General features: G+C 33.5%; 2 pseudogenes; one reads left to right on the forward strand and one right to left on the reverse strand.

The window, feature by feature from the left end:
- Nucleotides 1–1833: 1833 nt before the first annotated feature.
- On the reverse strand, nt 1834–3177 carry LOC124886561 (annotated as a pseudogene).
- Nucleotides 3178–4554: 1377 nt separating this feature from the next.
- On the forward strand, nt 4555–5332 carry LOC107879109 (annotated as a pseudogene).
- Nucleotides 5333–6968: the final 1636 nt, after the last annotated feature.

Genomic DNA, 6968 nt, shown 5'->3' on the forward strand with positions numbered 1-6968 from the left:
AGGAAATTTGATGAAATATAACATATAATGCTTCTAATAGGCTTTAATATAGGGTTTGGACGGATTTTGGGTAGGGGGAATCACCAAAATGCCCCTAAAAATCAAACAATTATCGAATCTGTCCTTTGGTGGACCGTTTTGATAGTCTGAAGTAGATCAACCATAACATTTTACTCCAATATCCAAATTAGATGAAACCAATTTCATTAGAAAGAGGACTCTCATATCTTTCCGTTGATATATAGTATCGCACCCAAATCATTGTGTACGAGGAGTTATGCTTATTTAAAGTTTACCCAAAAATTTGGTTTTGATAGGCTGAAGTAGATCGACCATAACTTTTTGCTCCGATAGACAAATTAGATAAAACCAATTTCATTGAAAAGAGGACTCGCAGATCTTTCGTTGATTTATAGTAGATTATCCAGATCATTATGTACAAGAAGTTATGATCATTTAAAGTTGGAGAAAAAATACGCCAGGCCTCAGTACTTTTTTCTGCACGTTTTACTGTTCACTACTATTCATGATTCGATCAAAATGTTCATAACTAGTCGCTCGGGTGTCCATTTTGGATGATCCACATATCATTGGAAAGTTTATTTGATAATCTATGCAATGGTGGGTCATAATATAAGACTTTCCACATGGAAAAAATTATAATTCATTCTAGAAGATAGAACCCAACACGTTTACGCACAAAATTTCAACAAAAAATTTCCTGGGGTATTATAGGCATGCATTGATTTATCTTCATTATGATTACTTTCTTAATGGGTGCACGCATCAGGATCCTGCCTAGATATTGCTACTTACTCCAAATGAGGAGTACTGACTAGGAAAAGATAAAAACCACAGTAATTTAGAGTTTAACTGCCGATCCACACTTCGACTACAAGAAAATAGCATATAAGGAAGGGAAAATTGATCCCAGAAAGTCCAAATCTTATCCCAATCGGTCTTTTAGGATGAAAAAAAGTTGGTCGCATCCCATCCTAACAGGCTCTTACACAAAAGGTCAATAGCGATGACTCTAATAACTTGGTCCTTAAAAGCTTATTGCGACGACAAAAAATCCCATCGTAATTATTACTTAACGACGTTATATTTTGTCCTAATCCACTAATTACCTGGTCATAATTCTCTTTAGCCATGGGAAAGATGGTCGCCACCGTCCCTATAGCCTCCTTCACTAAAGGTCATTTACAATGGGTTAAACTAGTTGGTCCCTAAAATATTTTTTATGACTAGAATGAAACTAGTCCTTAAAATACTTTTAGGGACCATGTTTATGGTCCTCGATTAAAGAGATTTTATGACCAAAAAAAATCTAGTCCTGAAAGTACATTTGCTGCTAAGATTTTCAACCACCAATTCACTGGTCCTAAAAAGCCTATTCGGACCAAGTTTTGTCCCTAACTATATAACTATATAATTTTTAATGGAATTAATTAAATGTGTATGTATCTCTATATATCAAATTGCCATAATCTGCTTTCTTATATACACATAAACACCATATATACATCAGTCATGTCATTGTTTACATAAATACTTCACGAAAAAAAAGAAAATTGACATCCTCTATTAACTAATACTATTAATATAAATGTCCTATTGGCTTTATCCAGCTACCTAGGCTCTTTGAGTTCAAACACCAACAATTTCCTTGTCTGAAAAGTGCCAAGTCCAACTTCTATTTTGAGCTACCCACGGTTCAGTTTGTCTGAAGCCAATGGAGGAGAACTGATCTTCAAGGGGAGTGAGAAGCCATTGTACATGTTACTACTCTAAACATGATTTCAAGGCTAGTGGTCGGTTGATAAAGCTCATTTATTCAACGAACACCTGCAATGGTCAAGGACATGAGAAATTTGGCAATGTGGGCTGAATTTAATTTGAAAAATCAATGGAGCTAATTTGTTGACAACCAAGATGATACAATCACAATACGAGAGCAAGACTTAATATTAAAGAATAAATATTTGGTATTGTGATTGACTATTGGTTGCGAATTTACAGATTCAAAGCTCATGTTGTGTTCTGCAGATAGCTGAACCGCAAGAACCTCCCTAATTAACCTGAAATTTCTCCCTAAGACTCCCTCGAGTCACCAAGGTTAGCTATATATAAGGTTTCACTACAGATAATTCCAACAAGATAACAAGATCTAATAACAGTAATTTGTGGTTTCATTGGACTTTGTCTAGTCATAACAGAGAGGAAACCTTTTTGTGCTGCTTGAAATGCTTTTCGAATCATCTCAACAGACATAGTCAGGTGCTCAGATGTCAACCCTACACAATTTGGTTCAAGCTATGAGTGGAAATCTTAAATATACATAGCAGTTCATGATATTCCATATTATAATATAGAATAAAAATAAATATACTTTAATCAGAAGCAAGTTTGATTTGGCCATATGAATTCTCACTATCCATGTCACTCCATTTATTATTTAGCAAGAAAATATAGATTCACCAAAATGGCTACCTTACTGCTATAGTGCTATAAATATACTTAAGACTTCTGATTGTTTAAATAATATTCTATGAAAGGTAAATGGTAATAAACTCCTAGGACTTGGGACATCCTTGAAAGGTAAAAAAATATCTTATTCCTTTTTGGACAACTCTTTAATTCTAACTTTCCACATGACATGTTTGAGATCACAAGATTAAAGAGTATTTTGGTACATTCTACATCTCTTTAGTTTAAGAGAGGAGATTAAAAAGTTTGCTTTACTTTCTATAACTCTGGCAAGTCAAAAATAGACAAACAAACTGACACGGAGGGAGTAAAAAGTTGTGATATTACTTTCCTAGAGAAAGATAACTCAAATTGGTTAGAAGAACTCTCTCTTGAGATTTTGAAAGAGATGTTCAATGATGAATCTTGAAGTTTCAGGTCCGCATTCCCATCATAAACTCTAATGAAAGTACCATATGGTCCAAAATCCTACAAGCTCAAGCTCCTTGATTCAATTTGGCTCTGACCCTCCATTATATTATTAGCCCTAACAATATCCATAGAAAACTTTTTATTTACATAATGTCCTGTATCATTATATCATAAAATCTCATCCTGAGGACCACCGACATCAAAACCTATATAAACATATCCATCAGCACTTGGCTGAAAATAGGCCCTCAAGAAGTTCATCAATGCAGATATCATACCTCATCTTATCCAAAACACTATCCAATTCCTCCACATGATAGAAACCACACTCACTTTTTCTTAAAAATATCAACTTTACATTTGTTGAAATACTACAAGTCAAATAGTACTAATGACAAAAGTGAGATATACAAAAATCATGAGATTGGTAGGTATTACAATCTTGAAACTTGCAGCTGACAAGCAAATGACACACCACCTCCAGTTTAATAGTAAAGTTCATACAAATCCAATGAAATGATTTATCTATGATGTACTCATAATATTTCACACATGCTAATAAATCACTCTAAAAAATAGAAATTCAAAAAAAAACACAACACAGGATTTTCAAAGTAGTCAAATTCATTTTTTCAACAAAGAAAAATATGATCAATCAGATTGAATCCAGAAGGTCTGACTTTTGCAAAGAGAAGACATAAAACTGGCACAATATTTTTTTGCTATCTGATTTGAATTGAAAGCTATAATGAAGTGGTGCTATCAGTGACCGTAACCTCAAAATGCAGTGTTTATAAAGAATATAACATTGTAGTTCAACCTATAAGTTATATGATTTAGGTTCCCTGGTTCTTTCATTAGCATCTTCTTGGTGTCAAGCCAGTCTTTATTCCTTACATAAGTTAGAAATTCAATAAAGATAAATCAGTTGCAATGTGTACAATATATTCTTGAGGAAGTACTCCCTGTGAACAATGCTTTACAATCTGAGCATGCCATGGAGAGAAAAGATGGTCCTCGTTTCTAATTATGAAATGGCCGTCTATTTATATGTCAGTTCTTCTTATAGGTGGCTGCGTTTGAATGTTAGATATAGGAATTTATTCTTTTTCAAATGAAACAAAAAAAAGAAAGCCGATTGTGGAGGCACTTTGGTTGAGTACTCAATGAGCGGGTGTTGAACTGTTTTGGCCCTTCAAAAGAGAAAGTTTTCATAAATTTGAATGCAGAAGTATAGATAAGAAGATAAGGGAGAAAATGAGTACAAAGTACGATTATGTTTTGCAGCATAAATTAAATTCACATAAAAATAGTGTACACACAATTATACCTAAAAATATACAATTCATTATCCATAAAATAGTAATGAATACGAAAATTAGACTCAAACACATATAAAGCCAGAAAATGAAGTTATAGTTCATATGTAGATACAATTATTCTTTGTAAAAACTACTGATACAAAATTACCTCCTCACTCTGTAAAAATAACAACTGATACCTTTTGTTCTATAACATAAATTTACACGTCCAATCCTTAATTTCAGGAGTGAAGAGTTGATATCAAATTTATGTGGCATTAAAAACTAATCTATAATTACAGAAAAAGTGTATGTGCACTAATACCATAAATATCTTACTAATAATAATGATATGATGCTAGAACTTTATGCTAAGTTTTACCAGAAAATCAAAGGTAAAAAACCATGATTCATTGGCCCTTTATTTCACTTCTCCAAGAGAGAAGTAGCAAACGCTACAGTTCACGAGCAGCATAGCTACCTAAGTTGGCTTGATTCTCAAGAACCAAACTCTATTGTGTAAATTTTTCTTGGAAGTATGGAGAGGTTTTCTGATGTTCAGCTCACTGAAATTGCCTTAGCACTCGAGGCCTCATATTCGTTGTTTCTGTGGGTGGTAAGGAAGGGTGACAATGAGCAAGTAAGTTGGATGCCTACTGGCTTTAAGGAAAAATTCTCGCCAACAACAAAGGTTTGATAGTTAGAGGTTGGGTGCCACAGCTGATGATCTCGAACCATCCATCAACTGGAGCTTTCATGACTCATTATGGCTCGAACTCCACTATGGAATCTTTCATAGCTGGAGTACCAATGCTCATATGGTCATTGCTGGAAGAGCAGTTCTACAATGAGAAGTTGGTGAAGACTCTTGGATGCAGGGTTGGGGTTGGTGCAGAGGTATGGTAAATTTTGTTTGACATCAAGGATACAATTATCAAGAAGGAGAAGCTAGAGGCCAGTTTAAAGATGTCGATAAACACCTCTAGGGAAAGGAAAAGATTAGAGGTAGAGCAAAAGACATCGAACAAATAATTAAAAGGGCTATAAAAAAAGAAGGTGTTTCTTATAATCACCTAATAGAACTAATAGAGAAGCTCAAGTGTCATGATTTTACCTCCTTGGAAGAGTAATTAAAAATCTAATATCCGACCTTTACTATTTTTTACTATATATGCATCACACATCACGGGTGTTGAACTCACATATATTACAAGACATAATAAAAGATAAAACTAAATAACATGTTATATTTCAGGAATGCACCAAAACAACTGAAGACAAACAAAGAAGGACACTTCTAGATCACTAGATGTGCCAATCATATAGTAGATTACAGATGAATTAGTAATATCCAAATACAAAGAACCATTAGGCATTGCCTATAATACAAGTCTCTAACCCAAGCAAGGGTCCAATTCATCTAGCATGAATAATCTACAGGGCTTAGGTCCAAGTTCTTACCCGATTCATAATCTTAACCTGAATTCGAGACCTAATACTGATCCAAACTCAGTGTCATTTCATAAGGTGTCCAAGTTGCTTAATTTGCCTCTCTCTGATGTTGCTCAATCCCTAGTATAACTGCATTAAGTTTAGACATCAATAGTACATGATAAAAAATAAGTCAAAGTTCACAAAAAGTAAAAGAATTCCATTCATCATGTACCTATAAATCTCCTGGACACCGTTGATATTATACACTTTACTTCAAATCTCTAGCATTCTTATCAGAAACGTACATTCTTATAAGAAATCCCATCCTCTTTTTAATTATCTATCACACAAAAAATTGCATCCTTTGAAGCAAACACAATCGACTTTACAAATAGAGAAAAAATCCAATAGCAAATTATCACTTTTCAATGAACCCTAAAACTACAACTTCACTTTGCTATAAACATCCCCTAATAAATCAAACTTAAACTTGAAGACTTTTTAAAAACTTCAAATTATCAGTTGCAAAATTCCTACCCAATAACCTTTTCACTAATTATTTTTAAAAAAAAAAAAAGAACAGGAGAAAAGTAATTGGTATCAAACAAGCAGTAGAAAGAAGAAATCATCAAAAATAAATTGGAACCAAACAAACAACTTGATGGATGAGAAATCATACCTGAGCTGCTATGGAAGCTACGATGAAAATTGAGATTAGGGCAAAAACTTGAAGACAAAACGAAATTGACAAAGTTGTGTGAAGAAGCAATGGAAAAAAGCGTTAGGGTAAACTTAAATTGCAAAAAGAAATTGGCAAACCTACCATAGAAATAATTAGGGCAAAGCTTATAGCTTAGGAACGACCTGTACGTATTCTGAAGAGAAAACAAAGAGATTTTATTATTTCTTTTTGGCGCCTACTTAGAATATATGTGTTTTAGCAGTGAAAACAAAAAAAAATTATTAAAATTTGGTGGTACTCTTTCCCGTCCAAAGGTTCAAAATAATCAGTAGGGAACAGTTAATAATTTTCTTAGGATTAAATTTTATACCTTCATAATAAAATGCACAAATAGGGACTAGAATATAATCTAATCTGAACAAACATACTTTTAGAGATGAAATTATTAACTCGCCCCAAAATGTTGGTTTTAAATATACCTTTTTGTTATAGTGTTCTAGGTTCTATCTACGTAATATGGTTAAGTTTCATCTAATAACTTGAGACTCAAAAGGTAATAGTTAACTAGGATCAAGATAAGGGTTTGTAGTGCGATACCCTGACACTCAAAAGGTAAAGGGTAAAATCCTCCTACTCGTCCAAAAGACTGT

The sequence above is a fragment of the Capsicum annuum genome, chromosome 8 (assembly GCF_002878395.1).
Source record: "Capsicum annuum cultivar UCD-10X-F1 chromosome 8, UCD10Xv1.1, whole genome shotgun sequence".
NCBI classification, from domain to species: domain Eukaryota; kingdom Viridiplantae; phylum Streptophyta; class Magnoliopsida; order Solanales; family Solanaceae; genus Capsicum; species Capsicum annuum.